This window comes from Ambystoma mexicanum, chromosome 6q (assembly GCF_040938575.1).
Source record: "Ambystoma mexicanum isolate Mex_15411 chromosome 6q, UKY_AmexF1_1, whole genome shotgun sequence".
Lineage (NCBI taxonomy): Eukaryota > Metazoa > Chordata > Amphibia > Caudata > Ambystomatidae > Ambystoma > Ambystoma mexicanum.
Window position 1 is genome coordinate 775,457,184 of NC_090937.1, and position 18,569 is coordinate 775,475,752.

Below are 18,569 nucleotides of genomic sequence, written 5' to 3' on the forward strand. Positions count from 1 at the left end.
ATGGGATCTCCTTAGAAGAACACTAAGAGAAACATGGCCTACGGAGGCTGGATGCTTCCTCGCTTTGAAACTAAAAAGGGTCAGTCCCAGTTACTGCATGGATGGCAGACAGGCCACGGTCCTGAATGCCATGTGTTTTCTTAGTTTTAAATATCTCTTAACAAACGACATCCGCATTTTTATAAAACAGAAAAAATTAAATTTAAAAAAAAAAAACACATTTATGCTGAACAATGCTTTCAGAGAGCCCTGACCTTGAGCATCACTTAACCATTATGCTACAATGATGTTATTGTTTGGATTTTCACAAGTTTCATACCTAGTCTTTTATCATTGAAAATATTAAATTATAGGCTAAGTATGAACTGTATGCCCTATGAAGAACCAACCCATTGTGACCTAGTGGTTAAATGCTGGGCCTCCAGCTCTGGCAGACCAGGACTCAGGGCTGTATGTTTTTTTTAAAGTTAACTAATTTAATTAAATTAAAAAGAAAAGCAATGCAGGTGGGAGGTGGCGAGGTTTGTTGCAATGCAGACCTGTGATCTTATTTAGCATGAGGCATTTAGACGTGGCTGCAATGTAAGCCACGTCCAAACATCCTTTGTGGCAAAATCAAAGCGCCAGAATGGCTTTCGCGCAGAAAAGGGCCCGCCAAAATGGCTACTGCATTCGAATGCCCACGTAAAATCGGACCACGCCAATATGATGGCGCCAAAAAGGGAGTCTACCGCTTGGAGAACGCTGCTTTTACCAAAGTGTGTGCTCCATGACAAAAAATGTAATCTCACTGCACATTGCCCAAAAACATTGTGAGTTCTCACAGTTTAACATCTCATAACACACGGCATCCGCATTATTGTTTTTTAAACCGTGCTTCTGTCAGTCCTTGAAAGGTTTGCACTCAAGGGACCATTTTTTTTGCCTTTTGCTGAATTGCATTCTGGTATTTGTAGTCTCACAGTCAAGATGGGGGGAATAATGCCACAATTCTACACGTTTTGCCCAACATAGTTCTATAAGGATTTATATATTTGAGTGACAATATGGTATCTGTATGTTTAAAGATAGCTTTATAAAGCAGAGCACTGTTTAAAGTCGGACATGGGGGTGAGGAGGGTAAAAGATGAGAGGGCAAGTAAGTCATGAGTATTTGCCCACGATGTGGCAAGAGAGCTTGCAATCCTGGACACTGGTGCAGTTATATTCCCCTGATTGTGGCTGCTTTTCAGGGCACAAGTAAAAAACACATGGAGGTGAAGAGTAATTTTTTTTCAGAGGGTGGGTGCAACCCCTTGGGTTTTTTTAGGTTAGCAAGCTTGCTCAAGTATTTGGCTATCAGGATTTTACTCAGGTGGTCATGTTCCCAGTGCAGACGCTTACTCAGAAGGCCACAAGTACTTGTTTCGTATTGGGATTTAGTTTTCCAGGGAACATTTCATGACAGATTGCAGAGTTTTAAAGGTGAGCACTTTTTATACTTTGACAGCATATTATTGGGAACATTTCCTCTCTTAGTATATTTTTCTGATGTTCACTACTTTTTTTTTTAAAAGTCCAATGGTATTTTGTCGCATGCACTTTCGTCTAAGGAGTAGCTCTGTATTATTAAGGTAATTATGTATGGACTAACAAAACTCTAGAAATTCAAGGAAAATACTTTAGCTGCAGGGACGTTAAGGTGAAAACTTAATGCAACAAAACCCTGGAAATTCTGCTAAAGCCACTTTAACTTTATGGCCCCTGTTGCGCAGACTATGGCCACAATAATGATATCACAGATCACATCACTGATGACATCACTAATTACATTACAACAGTAACAGGCATTAAGCATGGCCTTCAGCCATGGTCAGTGTGCATGTGAGTGGAAGGAGGGGGCACTTGAGACCCCCCACCCTTATTCCTACGCTTCCTGGGTAGGCCCAGTCATGGCTGCTTTGGGTCCAGGGCCCCGGTGCACTCGTGCGGGAACACCTTTAGGAACCGTGACACTTTTGTACATGAATGCCTCCAGGTGCTGCGATACCCTTATGTCCACCCATGTATGACAAGATCCAGGGGTGAATACGACTATTTTGTAAGTTACTGACTCCATTTTAATAAATAGCTATTAAGGCTTCACTCCAGCTTGCAGCCATCTCCGCCAAGCGCATACAGAAAGCGAGATCCTTCCCCCACCTCCTCCCCTCTGCCGCCCGTGTAACTGCTTGGTTCCCATGAGAAGGCTGGCTGCGAGAACGCAACAAAATCCACACTATCATTTGCCTTCCGACTCCCTTCACTGACTCAGATACAATCCATTGCAAAGGCCAGAGCAAAAAACCATCCGTCTCTGTAAACCTGCCCCAAGCCCCACAGACCCCGGCCATAAAAAACATAATCCCTGTGCACTCTAGGGCAAAGTCAACAGTTGGAAAAGACCCTTAAACCAGCGAACCTATTTTTCCCTTTGATACAGATAAAAGCAAGCATGCTTTCTCAACCTGCTGATAGACTAAGAAAGCCTATGAGTAAAACAATGTAAATATATACATGTGTGTAACCGAAAACTTCCTATGCTACCTCGCCATGTTGAAAGCATAACACATGTCAACCTATAACTCCGAGATATTCATAACACTAATTACGATGGTTAACAAAATATAGATCTATACGTATTTGCACAATGCTACCTCATTTTTGACAAAGCTGAATGTAGTTGCAAGTATAATGTTGGAGAAGTATGATACATAAGGTAGTCACTCCTAGATGGTACTCTCATACATCTTTAACCATAACGTGTGTGCCTATGGACAAGTGAATTTTGAGTCCATGAAATGCTTTATTAGTTGGCTGTTCAGTGACAAGTTCTTTATTTTTTTTTGTAGTAAAGCTGGTTAGTTATGAAAAAATAAAAGTATGTTTTGAGTATATGTGATTCTAGTTCAAACTGCCAGCCACGTGCTAAAAAAGCCTTAGGTTAAATGTATTCTGAAATGCCACGAGTCACCGCATATTATGGACCCAGACAGCAAGGGGGGCCTCAGGCGCCTCAGTTCACCTCCAGGGCAACAAAGAGATAGTGCTGTTTGGACATTTGAACATGAGCCCCCATAATGAAGTGCATGCACACCATGATATGTGCATTTTTTAACCTGGTCATCCTGGCTATATATTCTGAAATTCTCTTTATTGATGATGAATAGGCACCTACGACCATGCATTGCCCCCTCGACCTTCGCCTCTTGCCTAGTATATTCTGAATGTGTTTTGACATTAGAGTGATACCTTTGATAAGGTGAATAATTCACGACAAGCAGTAAATAAGCCTGCCTTGAAACCCTGTTTTTATAAGTGCTGGGATACCGGCCTTGCCGCTGGAGGAACAGGTCAAAGTTTGAATGGATAAGAATGTGTGGCCACAAGGGCAAAATGTTGCCAGGATAGGATGTCAAAGTATCAACACAAGATGTCAAGCTGATGAGCCCAGCTGAACGTTTGACCCCAAGTTCCATGTCACCTCACCACGTGCTTGCGGACCAATCAGCCATCGTCGTGCCTGTTCTTAGTGTCCAATCCTGATTGACTTTGTGCCTCTTAGGCCTCCCCCTTTTTGAATAATGACTACTGTATAAAAATGAATTGTAACATGATTTCGGCAGAGCGCTCTCGGCGTGAGCAGAGTAGATTCTGTTTGCCCGAATTTAGATAAAGCCTTTAATCACACTCTCACCTGGTCTTGGTCTTATTCCCTCCTGGGATGTACCTTTATTGACTCTGTTGGGTGATTTGCAAGCAGTATTGGGGGTCTCTCACTTTCATTGGTGACCTCGACGCAATAGCGTTCTTTCCCGTCCTTCTGGCACGAGACGCCCCACGGCTTTGACACAGAGCGCGCTCCCTCAAGAGCTACCCGCCAACGGCAACCGGTACACTTAGACATGTGCACGCAGTAGGGCGTGCGGGTACGGGATCCCTCTTAACAAAACCCAACATACCACTCGCCGGAGCCGGGAGTGGTCTTTGAGCGAGGAGCGGCGCACTAACCGATCGGGTCCAGAGGGTCTCGGATCAAGATGGACATGTAAGTATTAAGTGCGAGTGATATTAAAGGCACGGGTGGGAGTCAGATTAGGAGGTCTTGGGAGAAAAATGGCCTGATTGTTAATAAGGTGAATCGGGTGTAGAGGGTTGTATCTAGAGGGGGCAAAAGGGTCTCTGGGGATCTTGGTTTTTCTCTATATTCCACACTATTCTCATTCTATCTCATGTGGCATTAGGACAAGTGACGAAGTATAAGGTGAAAAGAGGTTGACAGGAATCCTATCTCCGGTGGAAGGAGGCGCTGCATAGTGCTATCTCGACTAGTACAGGATATATGGGTATGAAAAATTGAGGTAAAAGATGATAACGTAAGGGTCCAAGAGGAGACCAAGAGTAGTTTTTAGAAATGCTTTTTTCCTAACTCTACCTCATCTATCCTCTCTCTCTCAAACGAATGAACTGGAGTAAAGTGGAGGGAGATAATAAACTTAGAGAAGGACAGGGGACTGGGAAAAAGTAGAGGTAGTATCAGGGATGGTGGGAAATAATCTGTGTTGTTTATGTTTCTTGGTGTCCGCATGAATTGTTAAAAGTCTGTCTTTTGTGGTAACAGCATATTCTGTGTGCATAACAAGTGGGAAGCAAAGTTAACATGTGAAAAAGCTGTATGTATGACAAATGTAGTTTAAGATATTGAGAAAGAAGTGTGTATCTAATTTTGACTGGGAGGGAAAGTAAGATGTGTTAAATTGGTTATATAAGACGAAAACAGGTATAAAACGGAAGCGTCAGGTAAGGTGCATCACAAATAAAAGTATAATGGGTGCAGAAACGCCCCTTGCCCATATTTGTAAAACGTTACCAGGGTATGCAGAGAGAATACATAAATACCATGACCAGTGGGTTGTGGAGTTGAAAGGGGAGGGGTTACCCCAAGTGTGGCCTGAAGGGGGGTCTTTTAACAAGGAGGTGTTAGACATGGTTGCCACTTGTTTGTTTATTAAGTACAAGGGAAAACAGTTACAGAACAGGAGGGAGATATTAGACCTGTGGCGCCTATTTGAGGAGGTGCCCCCAAGCAAGAATGGTGAACACAGTACATCTCCCTTGACAGCAGCTGGCAGCATAGAGCCACCCCCACAAGATGAGAAAGCAGTAGAAGTCACACGTGTTTACCCCTTATTGTCAAAGCCAGTACCTGCAGAAGGATATAGTGATCCCGAATATGTACCACAGCCCACAGAGCCCCCCCGCAATAAAGCCATCCAGCGCAGCGCCACCCCCATACGAGAGCCAGGGTCAAGTAAGTACCCCCACAATTGATATAAACAAACTCACCCAAGATCTAGATTCACAGTTAACGTTAGCGCAGGCTCAGTTATCCCACTTAAGAGCTATGGGAGAACAAGCAGGGTTACCTACCCCCCAAGCAGAACAAACTGAAACACCCCAAATGAGCGTAAGGGCAGAGGATGACATGTGGAAAAAAGGTGAGATACTTTTTCGGATAAATGACACCCCCACGCGGATTATAGAAATACATACAGCGGACAGCGAACAGGAAATAGAAGGAGGGGTAGTATCAGATCGAGAGGAAGAATATTGGAGCGATATAGAAGAGCAGGAGGAAGAAGGGAGAAGGTTGGGATAAGCTACTGGTGGGGCCTCGATTGGGGAGGGGTTGTCTCCCATGGAAGAATGGAGGGGGAGGTTGAGAAACAGAACAGGGCGTATGGCTGTGATCGGGAAGAAAGGGAAAAAGGTGAGTACTAAGAAGGGAGGGAAGAATTTACAGCTGCCTCTAATACATAGGGGGACGGGAAGGCCAAACTATATACCATGGGCTCAAATGGACAAGGCCAACTTACTCAAACGGCTGCCCCCACTATCCAGAGGCGCCAGTAAATGGATATATGCTTTCAAAAATCACACGGCGGGAGTGCCCTTGGCAGTGGGGGATGTCAAAAGCCTACTCGTATCAGCAGTGGGAGACCAGGCGAACAGGGTCTGGTCAACGGCGAGGTTCCCAAGAATAACATTAGATTGTGACCGCCACGATGGGGCCTCGTTTAATACAGTACGAGCACGCGTGTGGGATGCGTTGAGAGAAACATTCCCAGACACTCCCGATTTACAGTCAGTGATGCAATGCACAATGAATGATGAGGAAGATGCGATGTCCTTCATTCTCCGGGTGCAGGACAAGTGGAGAGCAGAAACGGGTACGGCCTGGGATCAATCAACGTCCCTGTTTTATTTCATAATCAAAAGGGGGCTCCCGAAGGAAGTGCAGAAGGCCCTTGACAAAATAGCTGGGATAGAAGCCAAAGGGTGGCCTGAAATTCAAAGCATCATAGTACACCACTGCAAGAGGATCAAAGAGAAAGAAAAGGAGATAGCCCAGCGGCGGTTGGCAGACAAAGCTAAATTTGTGCAAAGTAAGCTATTGAAGGTCAGTGCAGCGGCGGCAACCGGCACGGCAGGAAGGGGTCAGGAGGAGGAAAACGGGAAGCTGGGCATACCGATGCAGATGGTGGCAAATTGGACAGGTAATGGCCAGGACCAGTGGGGAGGGGAAAGCCAATATGAGAGACCACAGTGGCCAACGAGAGGGGGGCGAGGTAACAGAGGAGGATTCAGGGGATCGAGAGGAGGGGGTGCGGGGTATGGAGGGCCAAGGGGGGTATGCAAGGCCAATGTTGGAACTATGGGAAGTGGGGGCATTTTATGAGGGATTGCTGAAGCAGACCTAATAATTTGTACCCTAATGAACATCAGACAGGACACTCCCACTCGGGAAGCCCTTACGGGCTACCCATGGGCGGGGTCAGGCGGGACAGCCAGGCTGACCAGAGATACATGAATGAGCGCCCATTACCTCCGCAAGACACGTCCTCACACCCATTGTCATAACAATACCACACCCATGCGCAACAACGCCTATGCCACCACCGCCAATGGAGCACCAACTGCCCCATGTAGGGGAACAGCAATGGTAATGGGAAATGTTTTTGATGTAGATGAACTCCTGTGGCATTCAACATAGGACAGCCCACAGAGAGCACTTGCGTGTCCAGTACTATTGATAACCCGCAACACAGCAGAGGAACCACTCGTTGGGGCAGCGATAGGAAACAAACAATTTATTTTCATGGTGGATTTGGGAGAGGAAAAATCATACCTCAGTGAAGGCAGGTTCCTGCTTTCTAATCGGACTTTGGAAACGCAGGGGTTCTCTGGGCCAGTGGTCGAGGTTCCATACACTGAAGAGCTAGACATAACGGTGGGAGGGAAAAACCATACGTACCCCCGTGTTATACTATGAGGACTCACCCGTCAACCTGCTGGGAAGGGACCTTCTCAGCAAGCTTAACATGACCATCTCGCTTACCGAGAGAGGAATAGTGTGCTCCACACCAGGCATATGTACAATTCGTGCCATGTTAGTGATACACACGCAGGCAGATTTTCCACAAATACAAGGAATACCTGTAAATCCCGACATGTTCATACAAGGGCTGAGAATACTAGCGCGAGTAGTGCTAGAACTGAAGAACCAAAGTGGAGGGTCCCCTCAGAGTTCGTCTTTCGCCCAGTAGCAGACCCAGAAATAGTGCTGGTATCCATTGTGTCCCTGGACATACATGCGGTACAGGTATCAGCCCAAAGAATAGCAGTAATAGCAATGGATATGCAGGGATGCCACTGGAGAACAGTACTGTGCATCGATGCCAATAAGGCCCTGCGAGATTTAACTGATGAAGAACATTTTTGTGATACAGAGGACGATGGAGAGATAGTAATGGAAATTGCAATCCCGTGTGACGTCATGATCGAAAAGAGGGAGGTACAATCGCCCCTCATGGCAGTGATCAAAGCCCCACCCACATACTTTGAGGAAGACATGTCCCGAGTGCCACAGCAGCTCTGGACCACAAGCCCACATGACGTAGGGTTATTACATGAAGTGACTCCTGTAAAAATCAAGCTCAAACCCAGAGCCATTTTGCCATGAGTAAAGCAATACCCCATATCGAAAGAGGCTGAGGAAGGTATAAAAGACAATATATGCATTAATGGTACAGGGCATAATAGTACCACCCAACTCGCCCTGTAACACGTGCATTTACCCGATCAAAAAAGCAAAGGGAGGGGCATGGAGGATAATCCAAGACCTACACCCACTTAATGATGTGGTACAGAAGGAATTCCCTCTCGTCCCAAATCCTGCCTCAATTTTGTGCAGTATTCCCACCAAAGCTACACATTTCACATTAGTGGATCTAAAGAATGCATTCTTCTCAATACCACTCGATCAAGGTTCCTGGTACTTGACAGCATTCACTCTAGGGGGGAAAAGATATGAACATTGCAGGTTGCCCCAAGGGTATTGCGAGAGCCCCAGCATTTTCAACAGAATATTGCATGAAGACATTGGAAACATACACACAACGAACCCCATAATTCAGTATGTAGATGATCTATTGGTCTGCGGGAAAGGTGAAAATGAGTGCAGAGAAAACTCTTTCATCCTATTTACACATCTGGCACAGAAGGGATACAAGGTAGACAGACAGAAACTGCAGTATTGTTTAACAGAAGTATATCTGGGACAGCTAATTTCCAAAGATGGTAAAAGAATCATACCAGACAGGGCAGCGGCAATAAGAGCAGTGAATGAACCCAATACTGTTAAAGAAATGCAAAAATGTCTCTGCATGTGTAACTACTGCCGTGCCTGGATACTTGATTATGCAGCTTACACAAGGCCTCTATTACAAGCACTCAAGGAAGCACAGAGAGAAAACACTAACTTGTAATGGACACAGGAGATGCACACAGCTTTCAACACACTTAAAGAGCTAATATCCACAGCCCCAGTCCTCGCGACCCCCAATTATGAGCAGGAGTTCTATTTATTCTCACATTGCAATGGCATGCTCCTGACAGCTGTACTGACACAAAAAACCTCCTTGTGCCATAAGCCTCTGGTGTTTTACAGCAGGACACTAGACGCAGTGATGCAGGGACACTTCGCGTGCGAACAGGCTCTTGCAGCCGCCGCATTCGCGATTGAAAAGAGCTCCATAATCGTGATGGGATGCTCCGTCACGTTATACGTGGAACACTCTCTGTTTGGAATACTTGAAAGGTCAAAAAGCACATTGACTACTCCAAGAGCCACAGCATACAAACTGATTATTTCCAGTGTGAACATTCATATCATCCGATGTAAGAATGTAAACCCAGCCACATTCATCACAGAAGCATGCACTGTGGAAGACATGCAACAGCATGACTGCGCCACGTCCACAGGAGATGACAATGACACGTCCAAAGCACAAGAAAATGCATTGTCAGAAGGGGAAGTTTATTTCGTAGATGGGTCTGCCTCCATAGATTGTGAAACTGGAGATAAGCATGTAGGAGCAGCAGTAGTGCGAGTAGAGGATGGGGAATTTGAAGTGATTGTGCAGAAGAGATTACCCCCACATTTCTCAGCTCAAGCAGCAGAGCTAGTAGCACTCATAGAAGCACTCCACACAGCAAAGGGATGCATGGTCATTATTTACACAGATTTCGCCTATATGGCAACCACGGTACATGGGGGATTGGAGCGGTGGGGAGACGAGGGTTTCGAAGGGCAGATGGGTCCCCGGTGCAACATACAGCATTACTAGGAGAGTTGAGTGCTGCCTTAAAAGAACCCAAACTTGTCGCAGTGGTAAAATGCCAAGCCCATACCCGAGGTGATGATGTCATCTCATTAGGGAAGGCGGCAACAGACGCCGCTGCAATAGAAGCATCTTATTTACCAAAAGTACCAGCAGATGAGTACATACTGCAAGAAATAGTAGAACAACCGAGGTACAACCAGAGGGCTTTAACTCCCTACCAGTTGCTCAGATAATTGATCTCCAGCACGATGCGCCCAATGAAGAGAAGGAGATGTGGGTGAAGAGGGGGTGTAGTCAGTCACCCACTGATCTATTATGGAGACAAAAAAACAACACCGGAAAGGTAGTGATGCCAATGAAACTGCTAGAGGTAGCATTCAAACAGTTACATTTCCCAGCTCATAATGCAAAACAGCACATTATTGCAGACATACAGGAAAATTGGATTGCCCCCGGAATCCAGGAACATGTCACGGAGCTAATAGTAGAATGTGTCACCTGCCAAACGTACAATTCTGGTATGACGTTACAAACCCTCAGGGGGACTTTACCAAAACCAGAGGGGCCTTTCAGAGAGCTGCATATAGATTATGCAGACATGGGAGAGTGATGCAATGGAGCTAGGTATTTAACTGTTGTCGTATGCCCATTCTCACGATGGGTAGAAGCAGGACCTTGTGCTCACCCAGATGCGTGGTGCGCCGCAAAGTTCTTAGTTCTAGAGGCGTTTCTCTGCTGGGGCATCTGTGATGTCATCCGTTCTGACAACGGAACGCACTTTGTAAATGCCATGTTTAAGCATATTACCGCAATGTCGGGCATAACCCATAAGCTTTGCACGATTAATCATCCACAATCGAATGGTCTTGTAGAGAAGATGAACAGATTACTCAAGAGTAGATTGTCCAAACTGTGCCACACACTCAAAAAGAACTGGGTGTATTGCTTACCCCTGGCGCTTTTTGAAATGAGAAACCAACCCAGCAAGGACCACCACCTGTCACCTTATGAAATAGTGACAGGTCGGAGAATGCATACAGCCCACTCACCCTTGCGCACAATCAGCTGCCCATCAAAGCGCCACTGTTTTGGGGGAGGAATTCCATGAATACCTCAGAAATCGGACAAATGCAGCGTGAGCGATAGCAAAACAAATGGCACAACCCTTCACACAAGATACCCCCACTGACACAGTAGCCTTAGCCACAGGGAGTACAGACTGTCAGCTGATGACAGGTCACATGGTATATGGAAGATGTTTTGTGCTGAGATGGAACGGACCAAGATGTCATGGCCCCTACAAAGTTATCTTTTGCATGCACACAGCAGTTAAGGTGCAGGGACTGCGATACTGGGTACACATGACCTATGTGCGTAGAGCCCTTGGGAACATTAATGATTCAGGTATTCAAGAAGTTGAGGATTAGGCCAGTGAGCAACCATAGTAGACAAAACTACTTCAGGACAAGTGCCTAATCAAATATGAAAATAACTCAGGAATGACAAAGTGTGTAAATAATTGTATAGTGAAGAACGTTTTGATGCATGCTTGACAATAACAAGTTAATGGTGAATTGTTTATCATTTTGTTCCTTTTTATGTTCTGTTCCTTCCCTACTCATTTCCATGATTGTATTCTTCGATGGCAAAACATGTCAGTTGAAAATAACATTTTTTCCCTTTCCTAGCAATGAAATAGTATAGCTGCACTTTGCCTCCCTCGGTTCTCTTCCCCCAGACTTAAGATGTGGAGGAGGGAAACGATGGGATGCAGTAGCGCAGAGAAGGTGTATAATAAAACTGCAGCCATAAAACTAATTAGGTTGAAAAGGATAATCAAGAAATGGCAGAGTTGGAACGTGTAAAATATTGGTTGTAAACAATACATGAAAATTATATTCCAGATTAACAAATATTTATATTTCGTTTATTAGGAGCCTCAATGGTCATGGACGAGCCCCCAGCAGCAACAATGTAATAGTGTAGACATGGAGTATACGGCAGTGAGGTGCCTACTCTAGCTATTCATATGAATGTGTGTTGTTTGTATGTGCAGTTGTGTTCTTTTCAACATTATTTGGCCTGTTCCTATACTGGGGTATCGTTTATATTTCATGTGATGCGGGCCAGGGGGGTGTGGGCATTGAAACAATTAGGAAGGGGACTCATTTAAATTGGGATAGAGCCAAGCTAATATGGGCTCACTGGATTCCCGAGGAAGAACATAATGATGATAACACCACAAGTGCTCCCCACACCACAACAATGCAAGCAACCCTACAGATGGTAAAAATGAATACCTCTCAGTTTAGTGTGCACACTATGAATGACCGAGCCCAGTCAGAACTAACTTGGGTGCAAAATCACCCATATCCAACCACTGTACCAATGTCAGAAGTAGCAATGTCCGATGGCCCAGCCACCAATACAGGGGTTACTAGGAGCAAACCCATGTCCAGTACATATTACAATTTGTATATGCAGTGGGACACCAAGAAAGAATGGGGAACTGAGGGGGGCGAGCACAGGAGAAAAAGGAGGGAAACTGCACAGGATAAATTGGAAGAACAATTTAGATTTGGCCCGGATACAGTTGATGATCCACAACACCCCCACCAAACAAATAAGTGGTATGCAGACATGAGACAAACAGCAAAACAAACAACTTAGGAGAGCTGCTATGTCTGCTCACGCATTCACCATGCCTCAGGGACTCCCAAGGTACTATTGCCACAAGAAATTCCATTTGCAGAGGCCCAGTGTCTCCTACATCTTGCCCTGTGCCGAATTAAAAATACTTTTTAAGCACACACAGTCACTTTTGAACTTTTGCAGAACAAATGAACCTGGTACTCCCAGCCGCAGGAGTAATCTGCATAAAAGAGCCTTTCCTGTTAATTAAGGGAATATTGCACATGGACAATAAATGGCAGAAGGAAGAAATACTGTGCAAAGCAGAAGCACTGCGAGGATTGTCTGAGGAAAAGCTATCCTGGGTCCAGAGAACATGCGCCCCCATATGAACTGAACACATAAGCAAACTCACGTGGGTCACCGCCATCGAGAGAGATGGGACATTGGACGAAACGAAAACTGCAGCAAGACTCTCATAATACCGGACATGAAGAAGGGAACAGCAGCATTAATGGACACCTATTGGGTTTGTGGCAACATGGCATACCTGCACCTTCCGCAATCATGGAAAGGAATGTGTTCCTAGGCAACCCTGCACTCGGCCTTGATGGTAATTCCTGAGAGCCACATCAACGGAGGGAGTAAGCATGCGCAATCCAAGGTGAACCATCCCCAACGCCGTTCGAGATGGGACCGGCATATGCCATAGATAAAGGTGTCCAAGATTCACACCGGAGAAAGAAACGATCATCCAACTACATCTCAGCCAAGTCCTCTGAGCTCTTAGCCCAAATACATGACCAGTTTCGACTATTTAGCTCTGTGGAGACATTCTTCACGTCCCTCATCCCCAGTATCCAGGCAAGAGCAAACGCCAAGTGGCTTGAAATCACCCGATGGGAGCTCATCCAACTGGCCAATGACACAGAAGAAGGGTTCAATGTCATTAAGGTGGAACTAAGAGCCTTGCGGTTAATAACAATGCAGAATCGATACGTATTGGACTTGTTGACAGCTATCGATGGAGGTGTTTGCCGACGAATTGGGAGCACATGTTGCACGTTTGTACCCTCTGTAGATGCTGAGAACGGGTCCCTCTTACACGTGATAGCAGCGGTACATGATTTTGGCGAGCGGATGAAGGATGAAGGAGGGGCACTGCCCAGCACCTGGTTTTACAATCTTTTTTCCTGGGTGCCCTCCTGGCTTGGAATGACAGTGAAGCTCCTGGTAAAACTCATCGTCTTTTTACTTCTCATTTTTTGTGTGTGTCAATTAGGACTCCGATGCTGTGCAAACGCGGTACCAAATGGTGTATTGATGATGGTAACAATGGGACGTGCAAATGGTGTGGCACAAATAAAACACGGTGCGGCGGTACAAACTGGGGACTGTATAGAGCCCAAATACAGGATGATTGCCGTATACAGCATGGGACACAGTGGATAGTTTATATCAAACAACCATAAAGGACCCCAGAGAGTTACAATGGTATAAATAAACATGGGTGGATCTGGAGGGTGATGGAGGGTGTATATATATGAGATGTACCCCGGATGAATATGCTAGAAGGGGACACAGCCTCAGAGAGGTATGCAGAGCTTGGATGCCAGTAAAAGGGACACCTGCATGGGAGGAAGCGGTGGCAGAAGAGGAGGAACATAAGAGATTGAGACAGTGACAATATTCGTTACTTAAGTAACGAAAGGGGGGAATGAGTGGAAGGAGGGGGCACTTGAGACCCCTCTCCCTTATTCCTGTGCTTCCTGGGTAGGCCCAGTCACGGCTGCTTTAGGACCAGGGCCCCGGGGCACTCATTCGGGAACACCTTTAGGACCTGTGACACTTTCGTACATGAATACCTCCAGGTGCTGCGATACCCTTATGTCCACCCAGGTATGACAAAATCCAGGGGTGAATACGACTCCATTTTGTAAATTACTGACTCCATTTTAATAAATAGCTATTAAGGCTTCACTCCAGCTTGTAGCCATCTCTGCCAAGTGCACACAGCAAGCAAGATCCTTCCCCCACCTCCTCCCCTCTGCCGTCCGCTTAACTGCTTGGTTCCCATGAAAAGGCTGGCTGCGAGAACACAACAAAATCTACACTGTATTGTTTGCCTTCCAACTCCCTTCACTGACTCAGATACAATCCATCGCAAAGGCCAGAGCAAAAAACCATCCGTCCCTGTAAACCTGCCCCATGCCCCACAGACCCCGGCCATAAAACACTTCAACAGTTGGAAAAGACCCTTAAACCAGCGAACCTATTTTGTCCTTTGATACAGATAAAAGCAAGCATGCTTTCTCGTTCTGTGCAACATCATAAACCTGCTGATAGACTAAGAAAGCCTATGAGTAAAACAATGTAAATATATATATGTGTGTAATCGAAAACTTCCTATGCTACCTCGACATGTTGAAAGCATAAAACATGTCAACCTATAACTCCGAGCTATTCATAACACTAATTACGATGGTTAACGAAATATAGATCTGTACGTATACGCACAATGCTACCTCATTTTTGACAAAGCTGAATGTAGTTGCAAGTATAATGTCGGAGAAGTATGATACATAAGGTAGTCACTCCTAGATGGTACTCTCATACATCTTTAACCATAACCTGTGTGCCTATGGACAAGTGAATTCTGAGTCAATGAAATGCTTTATAGTTGGCTGTTCAGTGACAAATTGGTTATTTCTTTTTTGTAGTAAAGCTGGTTAGTTATGAAAAAATAAAAGTATGTTTTGAGTATATGTGATTCTAGTGCAAACAGCCAGCCACATGCTAAAAAAGCCTTATGTTAAATGTATTCTGAAACGCCACAAGTCACCGCGTATTATGGACCCAGACAGCAAGGGGGGGCCTCAGGTGCCTCAGTTTACCTCAAGCGCAACAAAGAGATAGTGCTGTTTGGACATTTGAACATGAGCCCCCATAATGAAGTGCATGCACACCATGATATGTGCCTTTTTTAACCTGGTCCTCCTGGCTATATATTCTGAAATTCTCTTTATTGATGCTGAATAGGCACCTCCGACCATGCATTCCCCCCTCGACCTTCGCCTCTTGCCTAGTATATTCTGAATGTGTTTTGACATTAGAGTGATACCTTTGATAAGGTGAATAATTCACGACCAGCAGTAAATAAGCCTGTCTTGAAACCCTGTTTTTATAAGTGCTGAGATAACGGCCTTGCCACCAGACGAACAGGTCAAAGTTTGAATGGATGAGAATGTGTGGCCACAATGGCAAAATGTTGCCAGGATAGGATGTCAAAGTATCAACACATGATGTCAAGCTGATGAGCCCAGCTGAACGTTTGACCCCAAGTTCCATTTCACCTCACCACGTGCTTGCGGACCAATCAGCCATCGCCGTCCCTATAGCACCTATAGGTGCCTGTTCTTAGTGTCCAATCCTGATTGACTTTGTGCCTCTTAGGCCTCCCCCTTTTTGAATAATGAATACTGTATAAAAATGAATTGTAACATGATTTCTGCAGAGCGCTCTCGGCGTGAGCAGAGTGGATTCGGTTTGCTCTAATTTAGATAAAGCCTTTAATCGCACTCTCACTTGGTCTTGGTCTTATTCCGTCCTGGGATGTATCTTCATTGACCCTGTTGGGTGATTTGCCAGCAGTGTTGGGGGTCTCTCACTTTCACATGGGCAAATATATTTTAACACATTAATGGGTACTAGTCATGACCCTTAGCTAGGGACAGTGGTCACAACCTCCATCCATGTGCACTAACAGGCTACCAACCATAGATGTTGGCCTTTAACAATGGGATACAGCTTTCAACCGGATTAGACATTAGCCATTGACTTTAGCACAATTCTAGCCACTGGCCACAATCTTTGGCTGTGTCCACTATATATTGTAACATATAAATAGGCCACTAGCCATGTCCTTTGACCTTGAACAGTTTGTACATCTTTTGACCATGTCCACTGTACCAGCCACTAGCCGACTGTATATTATATGCACTAACCAGCCACTAGCCATGGTCTTAAACACAATACTAGCCAGTGGCCAAGGCCTTTGGTTGTGCCGACTGTATATTCTGACATATTAATGGGCACTAGCTACGGCCTTTAGCCATGGCTACTGTCTACAGCTTTCAATGTTGCCCACTGTATATTTTAAAACAGTGATGGGCTACGAGGCATGGCTTTTAACCATGCACATTGGTGTTTTTGAAGACTAACCAATCACTAGCTATGGCCTTTGGTGCTGAACAGTGACCCCAGTCTTTTTCATGGCCAAGTCCAAGGTCAAAATTGTTATTAAGGTAATCAAAGATTTCATGAGCTAACTTATAAATGATGTCATGTCTAGCTCCATTTTTGATGTAATCCATTATATACAATATAATTAGTGTTATATACAATGTAATTAGTGTTGTCAACAGGGATGGCATCAGTGATGTGATTTGTAATGTCATCAGGGTTCTCATAAAACATGTAGTTAGTGATGTTATGTGATGTCATCATTGTGCTCATAGCCTGCGCAACAGGGGGCACAAAGTTAAGGTGGCCTTAGCTGAATATCCAGGGTTTTGTTGCATCAAGTTCTCACCTTAACGTCCCTGCAACTAAAGTTTTTTCCTTAAAAAATGTATATATATATATTCAATAAAAAAAACTTTGTTAAAATTGATGTCATCAATGACATTTGTGATGTCATCTTTGATGTCCTGGGTGCTAGTCCTAGCAGTGCACGGTGGTGGCGCGAGTTATGGTTGCTTAGCTTACCATAACTGGCAAATTTCAGGTGTTATTCGGTTTCACTTGGGACCATAACGTCCCTTTAACAAAGTTTTTAGTAGTGCAACTTAACCATAACGTCCCTTTAACAAAGTTTTTTTACTGAATTTCATAGGTTTTTAATAGCGCAACTTAACCATAACCTCCCTTTATCAAATTTATTTTACTGAATATACATATTCATAGTGTGAATTTGATAGATGTTTACTAGGAATCCCTTACTTTATATACATGTAAAATAGAGCAAACTGAACCGGCTGCTAATGATTTTGATGTCGGCGGACTGTGCATATGTCCGCGAACGGTCGCGAACGACATCAACACTATCCAAACACTCAGGGGGTATCTTAAATTGTTCTATCATACCATATAAACACTGCACAAGTTCAAAAAGCAGCACATAAACACATTATATGTAATAATAAATAAGCAGTGGAACCTACATATCTAATACATCAACCATCCATTTAAATACCATATGTAGTAAAAATGGAATATACCAAAGCAACAAAGATATGCCTCCAACATAATTACCTCACAGAAACTGCAGAGCTAGAAGCAACAGTAGACCTACACAACAGTACGAATACATCTTACCAGAAACTAATAAGTAAACTTCATTTTTCTTATATATTTCTAAACTTTTTGTATTATGTACACTACAATTAATAAATTTTTGTTTTTCACACAGAAATGTGCAGTACTTTGGAGTGGCTTGAGGAAAATTTCCCACGTGATGAAATGTCTGAAGACAGTGATAATAATGGTAGATACTTCTCTATATAAGCAAATTAATAATCATTACTTTGTGTACTTAACATATATATATATATATATATATATATATATATATATATATATTTAACAGACCATACACACATTGAAAATAATACACCAAAAGACACATTGGAAAAGACTCTGCAACACATGGAACAGAAAATAGACCTGCTGAAGGAAAATTTCAATGTTTTGAAACAGTTTCTGGAGGACCACATAAAAGAAAAAATTAAATTCCCACATGTACATGTTCCCCCTCTCAATGTCCCAGTGAACTATCCCCAAACCCTCAACACCAAGAAAAACGTTTTGATGAGACTTCCATCCTTCATCCCCTCCCATCCATCCTCTCCAAACCTCTAATTCCCCTGTATTTGTATCAGTTTCTGCTTCCCCCTCTCTTTCATAAATGGTGTATATGTATGTAATAAAAAAAAATATTATGTTTCTTTTAATGAAATTCTTTGTGTCTTATTTTTTTTAAAAAGCAGTTAAAATGTCCACGGACAGTGCGCCTGTCAGGGCTGTCCGTAATTAACAAAATGGGGATGTCCTAAGGACACTATACCTGTCCGTACCATTCGCAGCAAGGATGGAACTGTTCTTAGACCACACCTGGTGTCCGGGATGTCCGTAAATGAACAAAATGGGGGAATCTTAAGAACACTATACCTGTCC